The sequence below is a fragment of the Alexandromys fortis genome, unplaced genomic scaffold, assembly GCF_014885135.2.
Source record: "Alexandromys fortis isolate MF-2015 unplaced genomic scaffold, M_Fortis_MF-2015_v1.1 scaffold_31, whole genome shotgun sequence".
NCBI classification, from domain to species: domain Eukaryota; kingdom Metazoa; phylum Chordata; class Mammalia; order Rodentia; family Cricetidae; genus Alexandromys; species Alexandromys fortis.
This window is the reverse complement of record NW_026067974.1, coordinates 212,404-237,511: the sequence shown is the minus strand read 5'-3', so window position 1 is coordinate 237,511 and position 25,108 is coordinate 212,404. Positions and strand designations below refer to the sequence as shown.

Sequence of the window (25,108 nt, the reverse complement as noted above, 5' to 3'; positions counted from 1 at the left end):
GCTCGGTCCTCATGTAGGCTGACCTCAGAAAACAGCAGCAGATCTAATTGCTAAGCTAACACCTAACTGGCATACTTCAAAGGCCAAATCCCCCTTCTTAGCCAAATAACCAACGACTGTCTGCCAGTAAGCGCATACTAACCCCGTGCATTATCAGACCTGGGCCTGGAACTGCCTCTCTCCCCAAAATAATAGCCACTGCACTTTCCTCCACGCTGTCTGGAGCAGGGAGGATCTACGGCCCCCAGGGTTCCTTGTTGATGTACAGGGAATCCCTTGATGTGACCTCTGAGCATGTGGAGATGGGCAGACATGCACAGCTCCTTGTGATGCATCAGAATGGTACTAATAGATGACCTTTTACAAAGTTGGCAAGAGTCGGACAAGGAGCTGCTTCCTTCCTAAGACTGTGCTGAGCTGTACCCGGGAACCACAGTCTCTTGAGGAGGACACTCATGACACACGCAAGGCCATTGCTGCTGCAAGGTGCTATATCAAGTCAAGTTCTGCATTCTGGGGCAGCCAATAGCCCTGCGGGCTGTGAGGGTCTTCAAATAGCTCTTAAAGAGGGCGGGGTTTAGACAGGAAAAAAAAAACAGCCATATTAAAAGAAAAGGCAGGATTTGTTGTTACCTTCCGAGCGAGGTTTTTTTTTTTTTTTTTTTTTGAACATCTTAGTTTCAGCCTTGAGATGAAACCAAGAACTGGGTGAGGGATGTGGCTGCAGGCTATGTTTCTCTCAGGACTTCAAGCACAGGGAGACTTGTCTGACTGAAAACCAGACCTGAGAGCATCTGGCCAGGCCGCCGAGATGGCTGAGTAGGAAAAGAAAGCCATTTGACATGCAGGGCCGACGACCTGAGCTGATCCCCAGAACCCCCCAGTGCAAGGAGAGAACTGACTCCCGAAAGCTGACCTCTGACCTCCACATACTTGCCCTGGTACATGTAAACTGCGTGCGCGTGCACACACATGCACACTCATGCACACACACACTCAGTAGTAATAATAAAGATGAATAAGTAATTTCTAGAGTTTGGAGAGCTGAGATGGGGAGTCAACACTATGAACGCTTCTTGAATGGAAGAGTGGGAGACTATGGAGCACCCCATTCTAAATGGGCTGTCTTCAACAAAGCCCTCCCCTCGGAGCTCAGGGATCTGTGTGGAAGAGGAGGCAGAAAGACTGTAAGAACCAGAGAGGCTGGATGGCTCCAAGGACACAGCCGCTTTCAGACCACAGGGCTGATGCAAACATGAACTCACAGACTGTGGCAGCCCGCACGGGACCTGCACGGGTTCAAACCACATGGGGTCCCAGTTCTGAGAGGAGGAAGTAGACATGGGCTCCCATTTCTAAATAAGAAGCAATCTGCAGTGAACAATGGCTTCTCTAGCGGAGTCTCACTGGGTCTATCAGCCACACTGCACGGCAGGCCCAGTACCCAGTAACACAACATGAAATGAACTAAATGGTATCTTGTAGACTTTTGTCTCATTTTGCATTATTTCAGCATTTTTTTTGTCCTATTGGTCTTTTGCTTGTATATTTTGGTTTCCATTTGTGTGGGTTTTGTGTGTGTGTGTTTCTTGGGTTTTTGTTTTTATTTTTTTTTTTAAAGAAAGGGAGAAGGCAATGGATTGGGGAGGTGGGGATGTGGGGAGGATCAGGGAAGAGTTGGGAGAAAGAAAGAGTCATGAGTTTGTTCTCCCATATGAGGAAAAGAGCTCACCCTCAGCTTCTGAACAAGGGTGTTTATTATCAAAACAGTGTTGTGTAAGGGTGTTTATTATCAAAACAGTGTTGTGTAGGGTGTTGAGACTCACGCCTGCAAGCCCAGCACTATGAGGCTGAGGGAGGAAGAGTGATCATGAGTTGGAGGCCAGCCTAAGCAACGTAAGGGGTTCAAGGCTAGCCTGGGTACATACAGCAAAATTCTGTCCCAAACAAACACCTCAATATTGTAAGCATCTTGATTTCACCCTGAAGATAAAAACAGTAGTGGAAAGAAGGAGGAAAACTGGTGGTGGAAACCCACCCAGAACAGCTCTCCCTAGAATCCAGCCTGGTCCATGAGGACTGGGCCTCCAGCAGTGGCAGCTGGGAGGGGTGAACCAAAGGCGTTATGGAGAAAATGCTGACAGTATTTGCTGGCAGACTGGGCGACAGGGATGAAGGAGAGGGAGGAGCTGAAAGTTCTAAACCTGAGAACTGGGGGGGGGGGGTGTCTGTCGCTCACATGCTAAAACTGGACAGGTGCAGAGATTAGCATGGCCCCGGCGCAAGGGTGGTGAGTTGGAGGTCATCCTGGGCTACCTGGGCTACACAGTGAGTTCCAGGGCAACCTGGACTACATAGGGATGTACTACCTCAACAACAACAACAAGGAATTAGAGTCTGAGTGAAAGAGTTGAAGGTCTAAGCTCGCAAAAACACTGTCTATATTTTTAGACCTGGCAGCAGGATGGAACATTTTAAATGCTAAGATTAATACGTGAAAATGCTCAGAAGGAAGAAATGCCGGGAAGTTGTTTCTGGTTGGTTCTTGGTCTGGAGGGATGACACTGTGCTGTTTGCTAGGCCACAGTGAGACTCAAACCAGCTCGGTTTCTCTTTCTTATTTTAAAATATTTTAACATGATTTACATTGTTGATGATGATGATGATGATGATGGTGTGTGTGTGTGTGTGTGTGTGTGTGTGAGAGAGAGAGAGAGAGAGAGAGAGAGAGAGAGAGAGAGAGCGCTCACATATCATGCTGCTCAGGAAGAGGCCAGAGAACAGCTTGGAAGAATCGGTCTTCTCCCTCTCCCTTCACGTGAGTTCTGGGGACAGGACCCGGGGCGCCAGGCTGGTAATGTTGAACATCAAGGGCCTTTACCCACTGAGCCTTCTCACAGGCCCCACCTAGTTTTTAATTTGTTTTGTTTTTTTTTTTGTTTTGTTTTTTTCTTTTTTTTTGAGTCAGGGTCTCCCCAAGTAGCTCTGGCTCTCCCGGAACGCTATGTGGACCAAGCTGACCTCGAACTCCCAAATGCTGGGATTACAGGTGTGCGTCACCACGTGCAGCCATCCAGTTGATTTTAACATAACCTACTGTACAAACTAAGGGATTCAAACTAAGGTGGAACAAAGAAAAATGGGAAATCCGAAAGGCAAGGCAAACCGAAGGTGACAGAGGAACTGAGCAAGAATCCCTGTCTGACTCTTCCAGTTCTGGAGTCTAGCTAAGCCTTTTCTCCTAGAGCAAGCTCCCACCTGCTACCTGCTATGTCAGCGCCAGTAGAACACTCATTGTCTGCTGGTATAGGTAGGCAGCTGACCAAGCCTCGGGCACATGGTTTTTCGGCTGTGTTTTGTCTCTGCAAGCAAGTGGTCATTTATGAAATATTAAAGCCAATCTTTTTACTTAAACTTTGGCTTTTCTGGCGGTGTTAAAGTCACAGTGACTATAAGATAGCAAGTGGCCAAGAGCAGTGTTTCTTAACATATAGTCCGGGTGTTCTAACACCACCTGGGAAATCTTCGGTTCAGGCCCTACACCAGGCACATGGAGTCAGAGCCTTGAGGGAAGACTCACCATCTGCATCTTAGTAAACGTTCTAAAACTGGCTCTATACATGGTAGACTTGTGCAGCAATGACTGGGGGGGAGGTGCAAACCCTTCCAGAATACACTTCCACTATACACAGAAGAAAAGCAGCCAGGGTGGGAAGTCAAAATTCAAGACAGATCATGTCTCAAAAGGCAGACTCTATATTCACGAAGAATACCAGAGGCTTCCCGTATTACCTCCCATTGCCTTCAGTTGTACGTGACCTGAGAATTAACCGGAGCATTGACCTGAGCCAGTCAGAGAGCACGCCTCAGAGCTTCCTCATCCAGGTACCGTGTGCAGTTTGTACTTCTATGATTCTGCTTCATAAATAGGAGCTAACACGTGCTTTCAAATAACCACTCTCCCTCTGCCATGAACAAATAACGACGCTGAGCAAACTGGATCTGTTTGCTTTGGTGCCTGTGTTCTTCTAAAGGGACAGATTTCTTTAAAGATCGAATTACCACTTTTCCATGAAGTGGGGAAAATATGGGTTGTCTCAGATGAAAGGAAGGACTCCCTGGCTCATCCTCAGCAAGTCAGTGAGCTGGAGGCCCAGTCCATGCTCGCTCGTACTCTGTCTCTCTCATGCATGTGTGTGCTCACACACACACGCACACCTGTCACACACACTGGTCTCACACACACTGGTTTTTCACACACATACACACTGGTCTCTCTCTCTCTTTCACACGCATACACACACACTGGTCTCTCACACATACACACTGGTCTCTCTTTCACACGCATACACACACACACACTGGTCTCTCTCTCTCTCTCACATACACACACACACACTGGTCACACACATGTGCAGGTCTCTCTCTCACACACATACTGGTCACACACACACACTGGCCTCTCACACACATACACACTGATCATGTACACACACACACACACACTGGTCTCACATACACTGGTCACATACACACTGGCCTCTCACACACATACACACTAGTTACACACACACACACATGCAGGTTTACTGAGCACACCAAAGGCTGTGGGCTGGGCACTAACATGAACACTGTCAGCAGCTCTGCCTTCTTTTCTATCCCGGTTCCTCAAAGCTATCTTCAGAATCAGCACAGAAAATCCAGATGGAGAGAAACAGACAAACCTCAAATCCAAAATAAATAGGAAGATGACCCAGAAATCTGAGCAAAATGCAAACAACTGAAATGGACGGGTGCCGGATCAGTAGCTGCAGGCTTTCTAAAGGCAGCCTGTGCCTTATCCTGGTCTCGTGCCTCTCCTCCACTTCCTCTAGCTGAAGAGAAGCTAAACTACGGTCGTAGAGGAAGAGCCCAGCTGCCTACACTTGAGACTTTGTAGAAGGGGCGAAACCTGGAGGCGATGTGCAGCTTGAATAATCCTGAAGGGAATTTTAGTACATTTACTTAAAACCCATGGCTGCAGTAGGCACGCAGCTGGGTTGGCAGGGTGCTTATGTGGCATGCAAGGGGCTTGGGCCTGATTCCTTAGCACCAAATAAACCAGACAAGATGGTTGGTTTATCCTATAGTTCCATAACTTGGGATGTTGAGGCAGGAAGACCAGAAGTTCAAGATCACCCGTGGCTAGATAGAAAATCCATGGTGGGAGATTCTCAAAAAACAAACTACAAAACCCATGGTCTAATCTAAATTCTAGTACTTGGCTTTATCAAATAAATGGTTTCTGCCAACATTAGCTTTTATTTTTAAATATCTTCAAAAACATTAACCAGGAAAGGGTTTTCTACATTGGGCATGGTGGCTCATATCAACAGTGCCAACCTTTGGGGTGTAGGCAGGAGGACTGCCTTGAGTTTAAGGCTAGCCTGAGCAGCATAGTAAGTCCCAAGCTGGCCTAGGCTACAGTGTGGACTGTGTCTAAAAATGAAGAGATGGTAAAACACTTGGGTAAGTTGTGCTTGGTCTTCCTGTACAATTTTTAGGGTCTCAGAACTGCACCTCTACAAAACTCTGACCTATTCTCTGAAGGCTGAGACAAGGTTAAGGGCTGCTTGCCGCCGCTCAATTGATAGAGGGCTGGCTTAGCTAGACCTACTCCCCAGCACTGCACACCGTGCGCGCGCGTGCGTGCGTGCGTGCGTGCGTGTGTGTGTGTGTGTGTGTGTGTGTGTGTGTGTGTGTGGTGAGTGTGTGATTGTAATCCCAGGGCTGGGTAGACAGAGGGCAGAGGGTCAGGAGCTCAAGGTCATTCCCAGCCAAGCCTAGAGGAGACTTGGTCTCAAAAAGCAAACACACTCCCCACAAGTTTAATGATTCCAGCCAAGCACCTAAAACACTCAATTGCTCAGCGATTTTCATTAGAAAAGGGAAGGAAGTGAAAGAGAAACCTTTTTTTTTAACACACTGAAAAGTATTTTAATTCTCCCAGAACGCAAAGGGGTTTCCCCACTGCCCCTGAGTACACTGCTGCCCTCCCTGGAGCGCTTGTAGAAACCCCTTGTCCAGGTCACTTGGCATTTGCAACAAACTCGGACAGCTTATCTCTCCGATATATCTAGCATTATCTTAAGGTCTCAGTCAGCAAGCACCTTCAGGGCAGGAATGTTTGTTATCTCGGGCTCCTGGCGGGGTGGGGGCTCTACCGTGCTGCGTTAGCCCTGGGAATGTTGAGCAATTGTGTAGCTGACAGGACACATGGAATACTCCAAAGACCAAACTCGCAATCAATGTGGAGCAAACAGGCAGAATGAAGAGGTGAGGGGTGAGGTTCCCAAGTTTGCAGACCTCTCCACGGTTGTTCCTGGTCCCACTGCCCACATCTTTCCTTTCCCAAATCAGCCAGGTGCAAAACAAAAGGAAAAGAATGACTTCGTTATGGCTCGGGTGCAGAGAGCCTGAAAGTTAGTCACTTGGGGAAGGCTCCACTGTATGTTCCTGCGTGTCCTAGGTCTTGGTGTTGTGCACCGAATACCACGGCTGCAAGGCCATCGTGGAGGCCAATCCTGGACGCCTGGCTCCTGAGCAAGAGAGATGAAAGGCTTCTTCTAATGTAATAAAGGCCGGCCTCTCGGTGCCGTTTGAACTGTTTACAGACTGAGTTAACGATTACAGGCAGTGTGTATCTTGGCCAGGTGCCCGAAATTCTTACCCACCCGTCAGATATTATCAAAGAGCCCTTCCATGCCTGGCTGGAGTCCTTCCAAAGCGCCTCACAGAGATGCCGACACAAAAGGAGTGCTCAGGATCCTCTCTCTCTCTCTCTCTCTCTCTCTCTCTCTCTCTCTCTCTCTCTCTCTCTCTCTTTTCTACTTTGGCCCTTTCTCCCTTCCTCCCTCTTCCCCTCTACTCCCCCCTTTCCTTCCTTTCCTCTCTCCTGAATCAGAGCAAAAGAGTGAGAAACTGGACATGACTTAGATGCTGCGGACATTGGATATTCAGGACTGCTTGGGCGGAGGAAAGGGTGAAGGCCAGTCCTGGAGCCAAGCAAGAGACTCAGATTACCTTAAAGCACTTTAGGACATATAGGTAAGAGTCTTTGCAACTGGCAGCCAGAGGATGAGAGGGTAGAGAAATAAGATCCTTGACATGAGACAAAAACCTATACCATGTGATATGGCAAACAGTCCCTAAGACAAGAGATCTAGAAGAACTGACTACAGTAGGACAGTGGACAGAGTGAAGATGGCAATATACACGTTGTAAAAAAGGAAAATCACCTTGATGCCAGAACAGAATAGGGAAGTTCATAAAAAGTAAAAAAAATGATAGCACAGCCTAGCACGGGCGATGCTTCCCTATAACCTGGGCACTTTGGAGTCTGAACAGTGTGATTGTTGCAAGTTCATCGCCAGCCCAGGCTACACAGAAAACAGCATGTCTGGGCTACACAGTAAGATCCCAACTCAAACAAGGAAAGGAGCCTGGTGTGTGGAGCATATATCCACAATGTCAGCAGGTAGGCGGTGCAGGGAGGTAGAGGCCGGCTATGTGAGACCTTGTCTCAAAAACAAAACAAAAGTCAATAACATGAGGGAGAACTAAGATGCCTCTTTATTGGGATGGCACATCCCTGGGAGAATTATCAGACTGCTTTTTGGACGCACACATTGAGTACAGACCATCTAATCAAGCAGAGCACAGAAACCAGCCAGTCTATGACAGAAATACAGACCTGCACCAACATGGGTGGAAAAGCTTCCCGGGTAAACAGTCACCACAGGGAACGCAGAGTCTGCTCGTTATAGGCCAACTAAAGGAAGATGGAGAAGTTATGATCTATCAAGTACCTAGTGGTCCCGGAACACATTTCAGAGGGGAATGAACGACGGCCATTGCATTGCAGATACAGGGTCAATATGAAAGGCAGTTAGCTACCTCAGTTCTCTCAAGGGGACTATCTGCTTCCAGAATTTAAGGAGAAATTACATGGTTTTTAAAAATTTCCAGACATGAACTCATGTCGAAACGTAACTGATCACCAAGCTGCCTTAGAAGAAACTCTGGGGCTGAGGTTGGAGCTCAGTGCTAGAGTGCACACCCAGCACAGATCAGGCAGGCCCCGGGGTCCATTTTTAGCACCAGGGAAAGAAAAGAAATGAAATGTCACACCCACTCTTTTATCTATATGAGAATACAATCATCACTACCGCGCTACTTGAACAGCCTTTGTAGCTTCAATGGGATACGACTGTTGTAGTCTCCTGTACTAACTTGTTGGTGAATGTACCTGATCTGGGAGCAGCTGGTGACCTACCCTGTGTGGCAGGAGACAGGCCCTTGCATCAAGACTACTCTTCAAGTTATCTTCCTGAAGAGGCGATGAATTTAGATTATTGGTTTCCTTTTGTTTTGTTTTTCAGATGGGAGTCTCACAAAGACCAGGTTGTCTTTGAACTCCTTATGTAATTGAGGATGACTTTCATTTCCTGATTCTCTCAAGTGTTGAAACTGCAGGCCGGAGGCAGCATACCCTGCTTGTTATTATCATTTTCATTAACCGCTTTGATTTTTGAGGTTTGCCACAAAGCTTTCTGCATGCTGCACCACGCTACATTTTGGTGCTGGGAACTGAATCCAGGGCTTCGTGCATGCTAAGCATACGCTCTCTCCGTCACCATCCCAGTGCTCAGGGTTCACTTGGACTGCAGCCCCTGAGCAACACGCTACTGGAAACAATTGGGCATCGCTGCTCGGAAAGCATCCCGACCGACAGTCTCCGGACGCCTATCTGCTGGGGTACTCTTCTTTCTCCGACTAAGGTCTCTGTTTGATATTCTGAATACAAGATGTCTGGGTTGCGCTGGACTTGGGAAAATGGTCTGAGTTGATGCTAAGATTGACAGATTAAATGACAAAGCGAAACCCTGTGAGGAGACGGCGAGTTTTAGAAGAAATCCCAGAGGATACCTTACAAACCAACCCTGGGTTATTCTAGAAGATAGTCTCAAAGAAGGTTGGGAACACACCTCCCGTCTAAGATATCAGATGGAAGGAAGAAGAGCTGTGCTGTAGATTCTGTACAAACGGCGGAGCATCATTTAGAAAGTTCTTTGGGAAACAGGAAGTCACATGAGCTAGAATGCGATACCATTGTAATTGTGAAATATTCAGAAACAAGATATTCAATAATCTTCCTCGCACGGTGTGCACTTACCACCCACTGCTTAGAGCCCCCACTTGTAAGACAGATTAGTCCACAAGAGTTCAAAGAGGCCTGACAAAAAGACAGGGCTTGAGCCAATGATCCACTGGGGACCGGCAGAGGCCTTTAGAAAGGGCACAGGGCGGCTCCACTGATGGAGCTGCCCCAGATGTGCTGGCACCCCTGAAACACCAGCTGTGTCTTTGAACTTTTGGACGACTAGGGAAAAATAGCCCCTTTCATCCTCCCATCTCCTCTAGAGTTGGGAAAATCCGTGGAGGCACAGTGGTTCACCTATGTTTATAGATACTCCACCTTACCCAGCAAGCTGGCACTATCACAGCTTCTCCGAAGCAGGCCATGGTACTGTACAGGCAAGAGTATCAGGAGAAAAACAGGGCTCCTTATCGGTTCTCCATAGAATGGGTTTGCCTGGACAGATCGGCAATATATGAAAATAGATAAGGAATATTGATTTCCTTCTCCATGAGATTGCTGCTGCAACCTCGCTCTGCCTGCAGTTACTAGCAAAACCAGCAATTATTAACAGGATCTTTAGTTACTCTGGGGAAAACAATATAAGGTGATGGCAGAGCCAAAGTCAAAAAGTCTGTGACGACAGTCCCTGTCTATCCAAAGACTATGAAGGCAGTCTGGGGTACTGGTAAGTTTTCTAGTTTTACACACACACACACACACACACACACACACACACACACACACACACCTCAGTTAAGCCAGATAACAGATCTAATTCCATACTGAGATACATCTAAATCTACCAGCATAACAACAGCCTTGCCGTTAACCCTTTTTTTGTGAAGGATAGTTCATTATTGCATACACTTGCGCTCCTATAGATCAGAACGCCCTGCTAAGTAAGTCTCTGATGACAACAAAATCAGAAAGCTATAAAACACAAGAGTCTGAGGCGTTCTTCTGGAAGAGAGAGTGTAATGTCTCTCACTTTAAAGACTTAGTCTTAAACTTTAAAGAAAAAGGTGCTGGTTCTACGACTGAAGAGGGAGAAACATGGTTTGCCTAAATCTCTTCTAGATGATCGCAGGAACCACTACTTAGGAACAGCTCTTTGAGCAAACTGCAACGGGCTGCCTGTTTATGTCACCACATCACTGTGAAGTCCCCTAGGAAGCAAGCAGCCTTACCATGGAGACATAGAAAACCACAGATGCTGCCATCTGTTCTTCTCGGTCAGTTTCTGTATTTCCTAATTTCCTCAGAGATCTAAACTTTCATCTGATAGGGAGGGGGGGGGGAGATCTCTAATGGGAAGACACTGGCCAGCATGCAGCCCGGCACGCCGTGCAGGTGCATACTACTGTAGGCTGCAGAGGAACATCTGCGTGACCAACAGTGGTGGTAGACCAGCTCACTTACTCAACAACGACATTTAAAAACATGTACGGAAACTCAAGACAATCATCCTGAGCAGTGAGCAGCAGAGAAGGGGACAGGTTTGCTCATCAAAACCCTCACCTAAACGATGGAGAGAACGGGGAGCACACAAGTGACACGTCTTTCTCTTTAATAGTGAGAAAGAACAATTGATTTACCAGTGGGTCCGGATTCTTAAAAAGCCTGAAGAATGAGATTGGCAGATAAGAAACAAGAGGGATCGTGACGTAGGTTAAAATTCATCACAGTGGGAAGAGATGAACGTGCAACCGAGGGAAAGGCATTTGCAAAAGGATTAGACTTCATTTTGGGAAATTACCTAAAATTATGAGTAGGAGAAGGGACTTGAAGACAAGGAACCAGAGAGGGTCAAAGGGTCACCGATTTTGCTTGTGACCAATAATCTGTCTCAGCAAGCAAACTTTCAAAGGACAGACAACTAGTCTTACTGCAGGATCTCTAAAAGCATCTGTCTTTAGAACTGATCCATAGTTTAAGAGAAGTAGTTTCCCCTTAAAAGGGTTGAAAATTAAGCTTTTAGAATCCATATTCTGGCAGGGGTGGGCTCAGCTGGCAGAGTGCTTGTCTTGCATGCCTGAAGTCCTAGGTGTGATTCCCCCAGCACTGCACAGAACCAGGTATGGTGGTAAGGGACGAGCCTTTAATCCTGGCACTTGGGAGGGCAGGCAAGGGGGGGGGGGATCAGAAGTTCAAGGCCATCTTAACAAATTCAAAGCCAGCCTGGGATACAAAAGACACACAAGTGCCTATTCAAACAAAACTCTGTCTCTGAGTATGTCTGTATGATATACATAGCATACATATAATATATATGTGTGTGTTTGTATGTATATATCTGGGCATGGTGGTGTGTTCCTCTTGTAATCTCAGCATAATCCCACCACTTGGAAAGCTAAGGCAGGAGGATCACGAAAAGTTGGAGGTCAGCCTGGGCTACGTAAGTTCCAGGCCAGCCTGCGCTAAGAGTGAAACCCTGTCTCAAAACACTGAAAGGGGGTGAGTATTTATTCTCTCCACAAATATATGTAGATACATATGTGTTTATGTTTAAGATAACCTAAACACTTCTTTTTAAAATCTTTTTTATTGTTTTTAAACACAGGTACCATGGTAGAGTAATAATTGCTTTAGTATAAAGTTAGGCATGATGACAATTTCAAAAACTTTCCTGTAAGTCACTGCCACAACACACCCACCCCTAAATTCAGGTTCTTATAGAACTTAATTCTTTGGGTTCCAGTGGAAAGACCCAGCTGGCACTTATCTGGTGAAAGCTTAGAGGGAAAACAAGAAGCCACGTCACACACCTGTGCTGCCTGAGACCCTTGCACTCAAGAGGCAGGTGCAGCAGAATTGGGGGTTCAAGATCAGCAACGTAATAAGCAGCCTGGGATACACAAGACCCCGCCTCAAAGAATCAAATCATGCCAGGTGTGGTGGCACGCACCTTTAATCCCAGCACTAGGGAGACAGAGGCAGGAGAATTTCTATGAGTTTAATTAAGGTCAGTCTGGTCTACGTAGTGAGTTCCAGGTCAGCCAAGGCTACATAGTGAGACCTGATCTCAAATAAACAAACAAAAAAACTCAACTGAACAATTACAAGGCTAAAATATGTGTGCGTGTGTACACAAGCGTTACTGCAGGGTGGCTATTTAAACATTTAGAGCAAATGATCCATCAATTAGGACCACTAAGAACACGCCCTTTGGTATGAAATACACCACAAACTTAAAAGCGACGAACATCATTTAAAAAGAAAAGAATGTGAAGAAGAGAGGAAGAAGAGGAGGGGGGGGCATGTGTGACTCAGAGACCTCAGCAGGAGACGGCTCAGCCTGTGTTCCATCCCGCAATAGAAAAAACAAGGGGGGAAGAGAGACATAGAGAGACACATTCAGAGAATACGATTCTAATTCTTAAATACACTTGTTAATTAGGGGATAGGATATTCTAATTAGCATAGGTCCCTGGCTAATAATAATATTGCGATTTATTTACCTAAGAACCAGGAAGTACTTTAAAGTTCAACTTGTAGTTTTGAACCCCTTTCTAAAACATATTGGTGCATTTTCCTACCTAAATAAATTATACTGTACATAATTTAATCTATATAGTTTATGACACCACAAGAATATTATCATGGGCATTATTAGCATCAAGTAGAGGGCTACACACTCAGAAGCTATGCAAAAGATTCTTAGGTCTCTCTATCTGTGGGACAGAAGCACAATATAGAAATGTTCTAGTTAATATACTATTTGTTTTACTTTTGTATGCATATTTATTTTACTTATTGAAAAATCTCCTATAAAACATCCGCTCACAGATTATTAACAACAGAACAAAAGCCTCAAATGGACAGATTAAATTGACCTTGCCACTAGGATTATCAAACTGGAACAACAAGGTATCTAAAGACAGAAAAAAATGTCTTAAAAAATTCCACCCATCGACCTGGAGGCTAGCCAGGCTCGGTGGCGCATTCCCATAATTCCAGCACAAAGGAGGCAAAGGCAAGAGGTTTGAGGCTGGCGTGTGCTACATTGGCGAATTTGAGCCCACTTCTTTGCTATGGGCTGCACAGCAGAACCCTGCCCCTAAAATAAAAGCAAACAAAAATACTAAGAGGTAGACGCTAGCAGTCACTCATTCTTTCATTCTTACCACCCTATGGCTTAGGACCTCAACTTTGTCCAACAGCCTCAATAAAAGTATAAAGATATCAAGGGGTAAAGGTCACAATGGGACATCAAACAAGACCGCTGGAGCCGCCCCAAAGCATCACGTGCTGGCTTTCCTTTTCCGTGAGAGTGACAGTGAACCCGAGTGTTTGTCCCAGCCTTTATTTCAAAGAGCTTCAAATGCTTTGCAGACTTCATGCACTACTTATCAGGCCTTGGGAAGAAAGTGTTTTCTCCCAGAAGTGTCTTCAGGGAGGAAGGAGGCTACTGAAAACCAGTAACAAGGAAACATTTGCCCCCCTCTACCCCACCCCACCCACCTCCTCTCCCAGCCCCCACTGTTTCATGCTGGTGACTGAAATGAGGTATAACACCATGCAAGTGCTGAGAGGTTAATAATGGTCATTGAGTTACAGGCTCTGTGTGTTTAATCATGCCAGGGACCGAGTAAGAAGAAAAGACCAGGAAACCTGTAATTACCTTTATCACATTATCTATCTATTTGGGGGAGTAGGCTTCAATTTGGTAAAGCTACAAAGCGTTGACTTTTCATCCCGCAGAAGACCCATCTCAGGGATGGCTGGAGGAGTGGTTTTTACCTGAGGGCAGTATCAGGGCCCCAAAGGTTTGCTAGGTGCTCTAGCTAGGGCTCTGCTTTGTTCTCATTTTGACCTAATTCTTCTCAGGGGAGGCTCAGGGACTATCGAGATACTTTCCAAGCAGGATATAGAATTTTATCTGCTGAGCCTCAGAGAACATGTTGAGACCAGTAGAGCATAATGAACTGGGTAAGTTAGTCCCCGACACAATCCCGAATGTCTTCCAGCTCTTCAGAGGCAGCTGCAAGCGGCATAGGAAAGTGAAGAAGCTTCGGCACTAAGTAGTTGCTCCAAAGCACCAAATGAAGTGCTGTAAAAGCCAAAGGGGGAAGGCGGAAGAATGTCTTCAGTGCAGTTCCAGGACCCCTCAGACGACTACGTGGGAAGGCAGAGCACATCCGCTCAGCATCAGCGATCACTTATTGGCCATGGACACACGCTAATGGCTCGCCAATGGAGAATGGCCACACGTACAAAGGTCCAGAGCACAGGAGTGATTCACCACCGCACAACCATGACAGACGCAGAACTTCGGTCCCCACCCCAGAACTCCCAGTTAGTCATTCTCCAAGCCACTGCCTGGGCTACATGACCGGAACATTAATCAGTCCTTTGACCCGCAAAAATTTAAAGCTCAAGTTTTATCTTCGCAGCCACATGAAGACACAGACAGCCTAGACGGCTTTTTAGGGATAATAGCAAACAGGTTAACTGTCTCTAAATCACCCACACACTTTTTCACTCTCCTGACAGTTACTGGATGAATGAGAAGGAGCCCAAGTCTAACTGCTATTAATAACACTTTACACACGCAGTCTTCAAAGGTCGTTCTCACATGATCTCATTCCAAGTGATCAGGCCATTTATTAGTGCTATCCCTATTCAGAGGGCACAAGCTCACTGAGGTTAAGCAATCTTCCTTGAGGTCATGAAGCTCAGCAGGATCAGAGAAGAGAGTGAGGCACAGGACCACCGAGAAGCTCTCCACGCTGTTACCCCAGTGTCTCATTGCATGTGGACACTACGCACACAGCATGATTCAGGGGCATATTATCTTCAATTATTTGATCAGTGATAGAAATTATGTTCTTAGGCTAGAATGCTTTCAGTTAAATACAAAAATTAAAAGCTAAGGAGGTAATTCTGCCCTGAAGGAACCCAAGAAACACTCCAATAATTCAAAAGGGGAAAAAAAATAGTCATGAGATTGCTTTGCTGCCTTCCAAATAACTGTCTAAGTGAAGAGCTTTCACCTGGTGGCTCTGCAGTGCTGGAGAACCCAGCGAGGGAGACAGCAGCTTCTCACCCTTGAGAACGCCACACGGTGGCCTCCCTCCGGAATACGTGCCTCCTCCATAGACCTCCTCATACTCGTTTGAGCTCGTTAGATGCAGATTTGGATGAGATAGGTTTCAAGTATCAAGTCACCACATGACCCTTCCAGAAGTCTTGAAAACCAGGTGAGCCAGAAAGTTCCATCTCCTCCATCTGACAAACAACACAATGGTCACGGGATGCGATGCCAAAGCCTACACCAGACAGTGGGAGAAAGAGCTCTGCCTCGTCCTCCAGAAATGAGGACCTCCACGCTTTCAGCCACACACCCGCTGTTTGGATGCCAGCGGCTGGCAGCTCTGAGTTTCTGGGTAGTTTAACTACTGGAGAAAAATCAAGTCTTCTGGCAGCCTTTACAAGGCAGGTGCAGCTGTAAAGAACTTGACTTTTGACTCCATTGTCTGCCAGGGCAGGTGGTATGGCAGGGGTGTGGAAACATGCCAGCCAGTCTCCAACTCAAACTTCCTTTAGGAAAACAACAGAAATGGAAACAAATTGTGAAGTCCTGTCCCATACCTTAAGGAATGACACTGCTTGGAAAACACAAGCGTTTTATATAGCAATATAAATTTGGTTCACGTGTACAACTCTGGAGAAATAAGACCGTGAAAGTCAAGTCAGCTGCAGGTTGGCTTCTGTCCGTATGGTTTAATTCCCTGTGTCTTTATCTAGATTAGAATGCCTGTTTTCAGTGAACTTTTCTCATTTGGTCCTAAGAGTGTTTTTAAAAACTCTGTACTCTAATACTTGAATAGACAAGGTTTTTTGTTTTTGTTTTAGTTTTTTTTGATTGGTCTCTTGGCTTTTTTTTGTTGTTGTTGTTATTGTTTTGAGACAAGGTCTCCCCAGTAGCCCTGGCTGGCCTTGAACTCACTGAGATCTGTCTGTCTCAGCCTCCTGGGTGCTGGGACTAAAGGTGTGTGCCAGAACACCCTTCACATGCTAACATTCTGAGTTGGCGGGTCTTCCTGTCACCTGGAATTTCATGCCTTGACAACTCCCCTCCCCCCAAACTGGTTTGTTTTCTCCCAAGGACTAACTAGACCCAGCCAAGCTTAGCTTCCTCCACCAGTTGTGGGCAGGGTAATGTGGCCACAGACTGATCTTGAATAGGTAAGGTTTCACTGCTGAACAGAATAAGCTAGTAAATACTACTTATGTCAGAGACTGCAGTACTATCCTCGAGCAAACTAGTGCATTTAAAACTTTTGAGATGGGGGCTGGAGAGATGGCTCAGTGGTTAAGAGCATTGCCTGCTCTTCCAAAGGTCCTGAGTTCAATTCCCAGCAACCACATGGTGACTCACAACCATCTGTAATGAGGTCTGGTGCCCTCTTCTGGCCTGCAGGGATACACACAGATAGAATATTGTATACATAATAAATAAATAAACAACTATTTAAAAAAAAAAAAACTTTTGAGAGGGGCCAGAGAGATGGCTCAGTGGACTTGGATTCAATTCCCAGCACCCACATGGCAGCTCACAACTGTCTGTAACTCCAGTTCCAGGGGATCTGACATCCTCATATAGACATATTCAGGCAAAACACCAATGCACATAAAAATAAAAACAAAAATAAATAAAAATAACTACTGGTAAAATAGCTCAGTAGTTAAGATTGGCTGTCTACTCTTCCAGAGGCCCCAACTGTGGTTTCCAGTACCCACATTGGAGGGTTCACAACTGCCTGTAACCATAGTTCTGGGGTATATTCTCCCCTTTCTGTCTTCCACAGGCATCTCCAAACGTGACACACACTGACACAAAATTTGTGCACATGCACACACAATAAAAATTTAAAAACACTTTTGCGAATAGTCTGTTGCTGAGTCTCTGAAAAAGACTTTTAAAAAACCCACAAAACTATAACATGTTCTTTCAGAGAGGAGTAAAAGTATAAAAGATTATGTCTAAGGGCAAAGACAGACAAGTGATGCTTCTCTGAGGTTTGTCTTCAGGGCAAACCTTTGTAACTGATGATGTTGGTTTTTGTGAACCACAAGGACACCACAGAAAAGCTCTGAGGACGCTTATAGAATCCTTGTGGGGGCCCTGGGCTGCCATATTGGAAACTGAGCATTCTTGGTGCTCCTGGAATCTGATCTCCGAGGGCAAACGCTCCTCAGCTCCCACCCACAAAGCTAAGGTTACTGTAGCGCTGTGCTTTGCTCTGGGCAGAAGTTGCCAAGTTTGCTTTACCCATCATTTCAGTTCTCTTTTTTGGCTGATGCTGTCAATCTGTTCAATGAAAGAAAGCTGGATAATCTAGAAATAGGTTCACAAAAGCTTAGAAATTTCCCGAGTTAAGAGAAGGGCATTTCAGAGGGAGCAGAAAGCTCAGGGAATAACATCCAAAGATGTCACAAGCATAAAAATAAAAATATTAAATGAATCTTTGTTCTCACCCAGAAAACCAATTCTGTAATTTATAATCTTAATTCTCGCCAGGTGACAAATAAGCCGGGGCTGTCGTGACAGTACTGGAGATGGCTGTGCCTCCTTTTGCCTGACCAAATCAGTTTAAATCTAAAAGCAAGTTCCTTCTTCATTTACCTGCCAAGACCTGAGTTCAGGCCCTCGGGGTGCTGAGGTTTTCCTTTGTGGGAGAAAATGACATCACCAACACCCCAGAGACAGCGGGGAATGCAGAGAATGTGGCTCCCAAAATTGGTGATACCATCAGCTGCCCAGAAAGAAACACCACGTTCCCAAGAGCTGAAGCGCTGAAGGTTAAAAGACTGGTTTCCTCCACAGTACCCGATGTTTCCAAATAGAAGGTTATAAAGCAGCAGATCCAGAGGGTGGGTGGCCTCTTCTAGTAAGTCTGCAGCTCAAAACCAAACATTCCTGGGACAAGTCCAAGCTCAAAGGCAGAGGAACGCAACCCAACTGTCCCGTACTGTAGCACCTCTAAAGCGAGGAAGGATGAAGATGCAGTTACACAGGGCCTCCTTCAGCTCTAAGCGTGTTCTTTGGGGGACTTGCTAATGCTGTAAGTTTGCATTTAGAATAAAGTCTGGGTACTCACATAATCCCCCAGTCTCCTCCAAACTTCCTTTGATGTCCAACAACTAAGGACAAAGATCTTGGATTATAATTTTTTTTTTTTTTTTTTTTTTTTTTTTTTTTTTGGTTAGAAGAAAATTCTTTGCAGGGCGTGAACAGCAGGAGAAAGAAAAGAATTTTCTGAAGTGCAAACTAGCTGGAAACCCCCTGGGGAAAGAATCTGATTCCCAGTCTTTGAGAGGAGCAGGCCTGCCTGTACAAGCTGCCTCTGCCGCCTGGCCTCCAAGAAGGCGCTTTTGTGTCTACTGTGGGTCTCACAAACTTCACGGCAGCCTTTCTCTTCTTTTACAGGCAGAAGTCTTCTGGGGACAGACAATGCAGACAGCTGTGGTTTAGTAAGACGGCATAGGAACTAACCAGAGGAGTCCATTTCCACCCTCTCAGAATGCTTACCATCAACACCTACCAAATGCTCCGAAACTTTAGTTCTGGTGTCATTATTTAGCTTTTCTCTAATAATTCATGCTCACAAGGTTTTTGAAGCTCAGACCCACACTTCTTTGGCTCCCACGGTTCCCTCTGGTTCTAGGTTATCTCTGCCTCTTCTAGGTCTTTCTAAAGGGTAGATTAGATTCCCTCAGGCTTCGCTTAGCGACTGAAGATAACGTGGTTCCATCATGGGCTGGGGACAGCTTTGATGATTTTTAGTATAAAGGTCCTCAATTCAACTAAAGGAACTTAAAATCAGAAACACCAGGGAAAGACTCATTCCCCCGTGTTAACAGACGTTAAGGACAGAACAGGACCAAAAGACAGGGGTGCTGTCTCTGGCCCCGCTAAAAAGCTGTGTGGCTTTAATGAGACTTGGGGTAGTTTTGAGCTCTGTTGTGCAGCATCTACCACACACTTAGCTCAGATAAAAGAACGAGGTACTCCTGGCATGGCGAAGCCACCTACAAACCCAACACTGGGAGGCAGATGCAAGTTCAAGAAGAAGAAATGATGGATGGATGAACAGATAGATATGTCCATGGGACATGTGTCCCTTTAAGGCGGCCGGAAAAATGTCTCAGTGGTTAGGAGCACTGACTATTTTTCCAGACCCTCAGACGCAGGTTCTGTGCCCAGCACTCACACAGAACCTCACCACTGTCTAGAAATCTAGTCCCAGGGATCCAGCACCCTCTTCATGGGAGTCAGGTTGTGAAGAATCATAACCAAAACACTGATACTATTAACTCAAAGTTCCCGCTCTACAAAATTCCATTTGAAGCTAAATGTATCAACAGAAACGTCTTGGCTATTTTGGAAAGTCAGTTTTGATCCGAACGCAAGCCAGCATGTTTAACTATTTGGACTTCTAAAGAGACTGTTACTGAGGAGCACAAGATGCAAGACTATACAGTGGACATTACAGCCTGCATTTGTGAGTGGCCACTCGGGCTGCAGCTGTTCAGCTTTAAGCCACTGAAAATTGCCTGGGTTAAAACTTAATACAACTCTGTTCTGCTTCAATCACAGGGGACTCAAGGCTGAATTACCATAGTCATTTTCTTTCCTTTTGCTTAATTCTGTATTCACTTTCATTTGCAGACTCGTGCTACCAGGAAACAAACACAGGGCCTCGTGTGGCTAGGCTCCTACCTCACTGCTTGAACCACATGCCCAGCCCACTACAGTCATGTGATCAACTCTGGTGCCATTCATTACACACTGCCCGTCTGGTGTTTAACTGCATCCCCTCAGCCGGACCAGCGGAAGGTGTGCTGCGTTCCCATTTCCTTTGGTAATGGGACCACATAAAGTAATGCTAAATTGTGACAAAGTATATTTTTCCTGATTTGTTTTAAAGCATGCCTTCTAGTTAACTAGGGATCAAAGATGAAAGACATCCAATGTAATCTGTAATATTTTCTTTTCTTTCCTTTAAGATAGGGCCTTACTCTGTAGCCCAAGTTTGTCTTGAACTTACAACCCCCTGCTTCAGCCTCCTGAGCACCAGGACTATTAATCGACACTGCCATCGACGACAGACAGACTTCTTTTTCCCTTGCGGTACTTAGGCTCAGGCCTAGGAACATATGGATTCAAGACAAACACTCTACCACTGAGCTATATCCCCAGTATTATATCTTTTAAAATCAATCAATCATTACTTTTTAAAATAGGATTTTTATGTGTCTGTTTGCCCACATGTATGTCTGTGCACCACAAGCATGTCTGGTGCCCTCAGAAGTCAGAAGAGGACATCACTTCCCTTGGAACTGGGGTTACAGATATCTGTGAGCCACAATACGGGTATTAAGAATTGAACCTAGGTACTCTTAACTGCTGAGCCAGCTCTCCAGCCCTGATTTTGATCTTTGTTGCTGTTGCTGTTTCCCTGGCTAACCTGATCCAGGCTGACAATTCTGCTTCAGCCTCCTTTGGAGCTAGGGTCACACATGTTAGCCTCCATACAAGCTTAATATATATATTTTTTTCTAAATTGGTGGTTTTTGGCAGAGGGTCTTACTATGTGGCCCAGCCTTGCCTCACATTTGTTTATGTAGCCTAGACTGGCCCTGTACTCTCACGAGGTCTCTTGCCTGAGTTTTCCAGATTTTGAGATTAGAGATGTATGCCACCATGTCCAGCTACAGCATCTTCTCAATAAACTTCCCAGCTTTTAATTCACTGTTTAAAATAAACGAGCTTGGCTAAAGCTATCAGCCAATAAAGTAGACCAGATCTCTGGCTGATAAACTTTAATCTTCTTGAATTCAATTCTTGATCTGAAAATGAAAAGAACGGACTGGGGTTTATTCCACCTTGAACTGTGATGATTTGCCACAAGAGACACCTGGTGCTTCCCCGTCCCCTTCCCACTCCCACACCAACACTGTTTTACCATAGCAACCGAAGGCTACAATAGTAGACCTTGATCCCAGCGTCGAGCTAACAAGCCCCTCACTAGGGTAAAGAAGAAGTGGGCACGAGAATATGAGGAAAAACAGCTCTAAGTGGAACATAGGAAGTAAGAGCGCATAAAACCTGGGCCACCAGATGATTTTCGTTCAGAGTGGTTAATTGAACAGACTACAGAAAATGTTTGTGAGAAACCAGAACAACAAAGAGTGAACATCCATGTGCACATTTTAGGAAATAATCAAAGTAGCAGACATAAACACAGGGTCTCTAGTTTCAGCCAAATTAATCTACGGATGTAACAACCCCGTTTCTCAACTTGTCATGGAGTTACAAGTGTTGAAGGCAGCCCTTCAGGACTCGGCATCAAAACTTGAGAGGCAGCTTGCTGGCCTGCTCAAGGCCCTGGGTTGGGTCCCCAGGAGTACAGACTCGATATGTACCTGATAATTCGACTGAAGACTATACTTGTACTGTGGTCAGCCCCTCGTAACACAGATAGTCTAGATGTAAAAATGAACAATGCTTGAAGAACTACCAGTGTTGGTAGCTCAGGGATTAGAACTTCTACATTATCTTATTTGCCATTTCAAGAAATAATATATGGGCCTTTAGGTTTACAATTTAAAAAAATTAACTTTTAAATCATTTTGGTGTTTCTTTTTTTCCATTTTGGTGTTTCTTAAATTGCAAATTTAACATAAATTCTAAGATACTAAAAATCATGGGACAAACTTTCCCTAACTATAATGCTTAGAATATGGACAATAGCTTATCTGTTATTTAAAACTACCAAGGCCTAGGGCTGGAGAGATGACTCAGCACTCACAAGCACTGACTATTCTTCCAGAGGACCTGAGTTCAATTCCCAGCACCCACGTGAGAGCTCACAACTGTCTGAAACTCCAGTTCCAGGGGTCAGGTGCCCTTACAGACATACACACAGGCAAAACACCAATGCACATAAAATAAAAATAAATATATAAAAAACATACCAAGGCTAGAGGCAAGTCTATAGCTCAATTAGAAAAACACTTGCTTAACATGCAGAAGGTCTTGGCTTCAATCCCTAGCAACACACAGAGACAGACACACACACATACACACACAGGGAGAAGGAGTAGGGGGGGCAAGAAAAACCACTATTTTAGGGTATTTGAAAACCAGAATTAGGAATCACAAGTTTAAGAGATAAGAAGATATATCCTTTTGATATATGCTAATATCCTGGGATCAGAGGTTTAAAACCAGTACTCAGTACCCATTCTTGGGAAACCAGAATTTCCTAAGAAGCAAAGGCTGAACTAGCAATGAAATAAATGCTGAGTCAGCAGCTGGGTTTTGTAATACTAGCACTTGGGAGGCAGAGAGGTAGAAGGGTGGCTGGCAACAAGTTCAAGGCCAGCCTGCCCTACACAGCAAACTCCAGGCTAACCATGACTAAACAGTGAGACCCTGCCTCCGAAACAAAACGATCCACAAAATTAAACAAGACAAACACACAACAAGTAAATGCTAAGTAGGAGTTGGAAATGTAGATTAGGAAGACAGTGCTTTCTTAGCCTGCTTGGGATCCATCTCCAGAGTCAATCAATCAATTAATAGACAGATACAGTAAAATGCTGTATAAAGGAGCATATCAAGTTTATTCATGATAGTCGTGTCTGATTTTGAAATTATTAAGGGAGCAGTTGGCTGTTAATAAGTCAAAATAATTGAGTGTGATCGATAGGTAAACCTGTCTTGTCCTTGAGTTATCCCTCAGCTCGGAGACAGTTCTGTTCACGCAGCACACGTCAAGTGTTAGGGCACTGCCTAGCAGAACAGGCATTTCTAGGGATGTAGCTTTCAACAAAGGGGGGGGGGGACACTCTGTTTTTACAGTGTTCACAGTCCACTAAGAGGAGGCAGGCAACTAGAAAAATAGAGTGTCATTACAGACAATAACTTGGAAAAGAAAACTAAACCACAGAAGGGGAATATGGACCGTGAGGGAACAAGAAGTGGCTCAAGCAGAATGGTGGAGGAAGGCCTCATCAAGGCTTACTTGACACTTAGCGATGGCATTGGGGGGCTAGAACAAGGTGTCTGGAGTCTCGGGTGGGAATATGCCCAGTCTACTGGAGGCTTGAGTAGCCGGAGCCAAATGGCTGGGGGAGAGAGGAAAGAAAGGGAGCAGTGTTGCTAGGGCGCTTATGGGTCTCTCTCATCATACAGACTTAGGCTTTAACAGCAAGCGCAGGTCAGAACGCAGTTCAAAGGGCTTTCGGAGAAGCTGGGAAGCTGCTCCGTCAACATTTTTTTGGACTAATTTGTCACACTGAGCAACATATATCCAAGGAGGAACTACATCGGCCATCAACAAGATTGGAGTGCCATGGAATCTCTTCCTCGGATGTCTTTAAAATAGATTTCCCACACCTTTATTACAACACCCGGGAGGCAGAGGCAGGCAGAGCTCTGTGAGGTCATGGCCAGCCTGGTCTGCACGTGTCTATCCTGCTTCAAGTACAAACAAATAGAGTTGTTGGTTTTTTTTTTTTTTTTTTTTGGTTTGTTTCTTGTTTGCTCTGCCCTTACTTTTATTTTTATTTATTTATTTTTTAATATTTTGGGGGGATTTTTTTTTTGAGACAGTGTTTCTCTGTGTAGCCCTGGCTGTTCTAGAACTCACTTTGTAGAGCAGGCTGGCCTCGAACTCAATAGAGATCCTCTTGCCTCTGTCTCCTGAGTGCTGGGATTAAAGGCATGTGCCACCACTGCCCAGTTAAAGATTTTTTCAACTACCATTTCATGTGCATGGGTGTTTTCCCTGCACGTCTGTCTGTGCATTGCATGGATACCTGGTGCCTGCAGAGGCCAGAACATGTTAGATCCCCTGGAATTGTGGTTATAGACAGCTGTGAGTTACCATGTGGGTGCTGGGAGCTGAACCAGGGTCTTCAGCAAGGGCTCCTAAACCAAGCCTTCTCTCCAGCCCCGAGATTTCCTTTCCATCTCCTGGAAAGCACAGTGCTTCGGTCTCTGAGCCTTTCTTTTCTTGCCTCCTTGACCTCGGTGTATTTTCTGTAAAATGTTACCTCTTCCTACAGGGCTAGCAAAAATTTGGGATTCAACTTCAGCTTCTTGGAAGAAAGTTGCTACAGAAGCTTTATGAATACCATTCTCTACAATACTCTGCCACGGCTTCTGAATACCAATACTGCAATAATAATACATTGTTCATTTGTAACATTTCCTTCTATTGTGCTTACCAACTGAAGGGGTAAAAGTAAAACCCACAAGGGCCAAAAGCTCTTCTCAAGTGAACAAGAGACAAAATGCAAAGAGCTTCATTAGAAATAAAGAAAGAAACCACCAACTCTAGGAAGACATTTTCCTTTTTTTAAGACAAGGTTTTTCTGTGTAGCCCTGACTGTCCTGGAACTTGATCTGTAGACCAAGCAGGCCTTGAACTCAGAGATCTGCCTGCCTCTGCCTCCCAAATGCTGGGATTAAAGGCCTGAGCCACCACCACCTGGCTCTGGCTCTTTAGGGATTTTTTTTTTTTTTTTTGGTTTTTCGAGACAGGGTTTCTCTGTGGCTTTGGAGCCTGTCCTGGCACTAGCTCTGTAGACCAGGCTGGTCTCGAACTCACAGAGATCCGCCTGCCTCTGCCTCCCGAGTGCTGGGATTAAAGGCGTGTGCCACCATCGCCTGGTTTAGGGATATTTTTTAATCCTCTATAAAAAAGTAATTCAAATAACTGTTAAAGAAAATGACCTCCTTTTAGCAAAAGCAATCTACAGATTTAACTCAATACCCATCAAAATCCCAGCAAAATTCTTCAAAGACCTCGAAAGAACGGTACTCAACTTCATTTGGAAAAGCAAAAAACCCAGGATAACCAAAACAATCCTGTACAATAAAAGAACTTCTGGAGGCATCACAATTCTTGA

General features: G+C 45.2%; 1 protein-coding gene across 4 annotated transcripts in view; it reads right to left on the bottom strand.

Annotated features, from left to right (window-relative positions):
• The window catches only part of Rnf43 (ring finger protein 43), a 68,620-nt gene that overhangs the window by 34,565 nt on the left and 8,947 nt on the right, over positions 1–25,108 (bottom strand). Inside the window, exon 1 of one of the 4 annotated variants that reach the window (XM_050156680.1) lies at positions 6,471–6,561. The exons of the other annotated variants lie outside the window; for them this stretch is intronic. The gene's annotated coding sequence lies outside the window, so the exon portion shown is untranslated. Of the gene's footprint in view, positions 1–6,470; positions 6,562–25,108 lie in introns of those variants that run through there. 4 annotated transcript variants of the gene reach the window in all.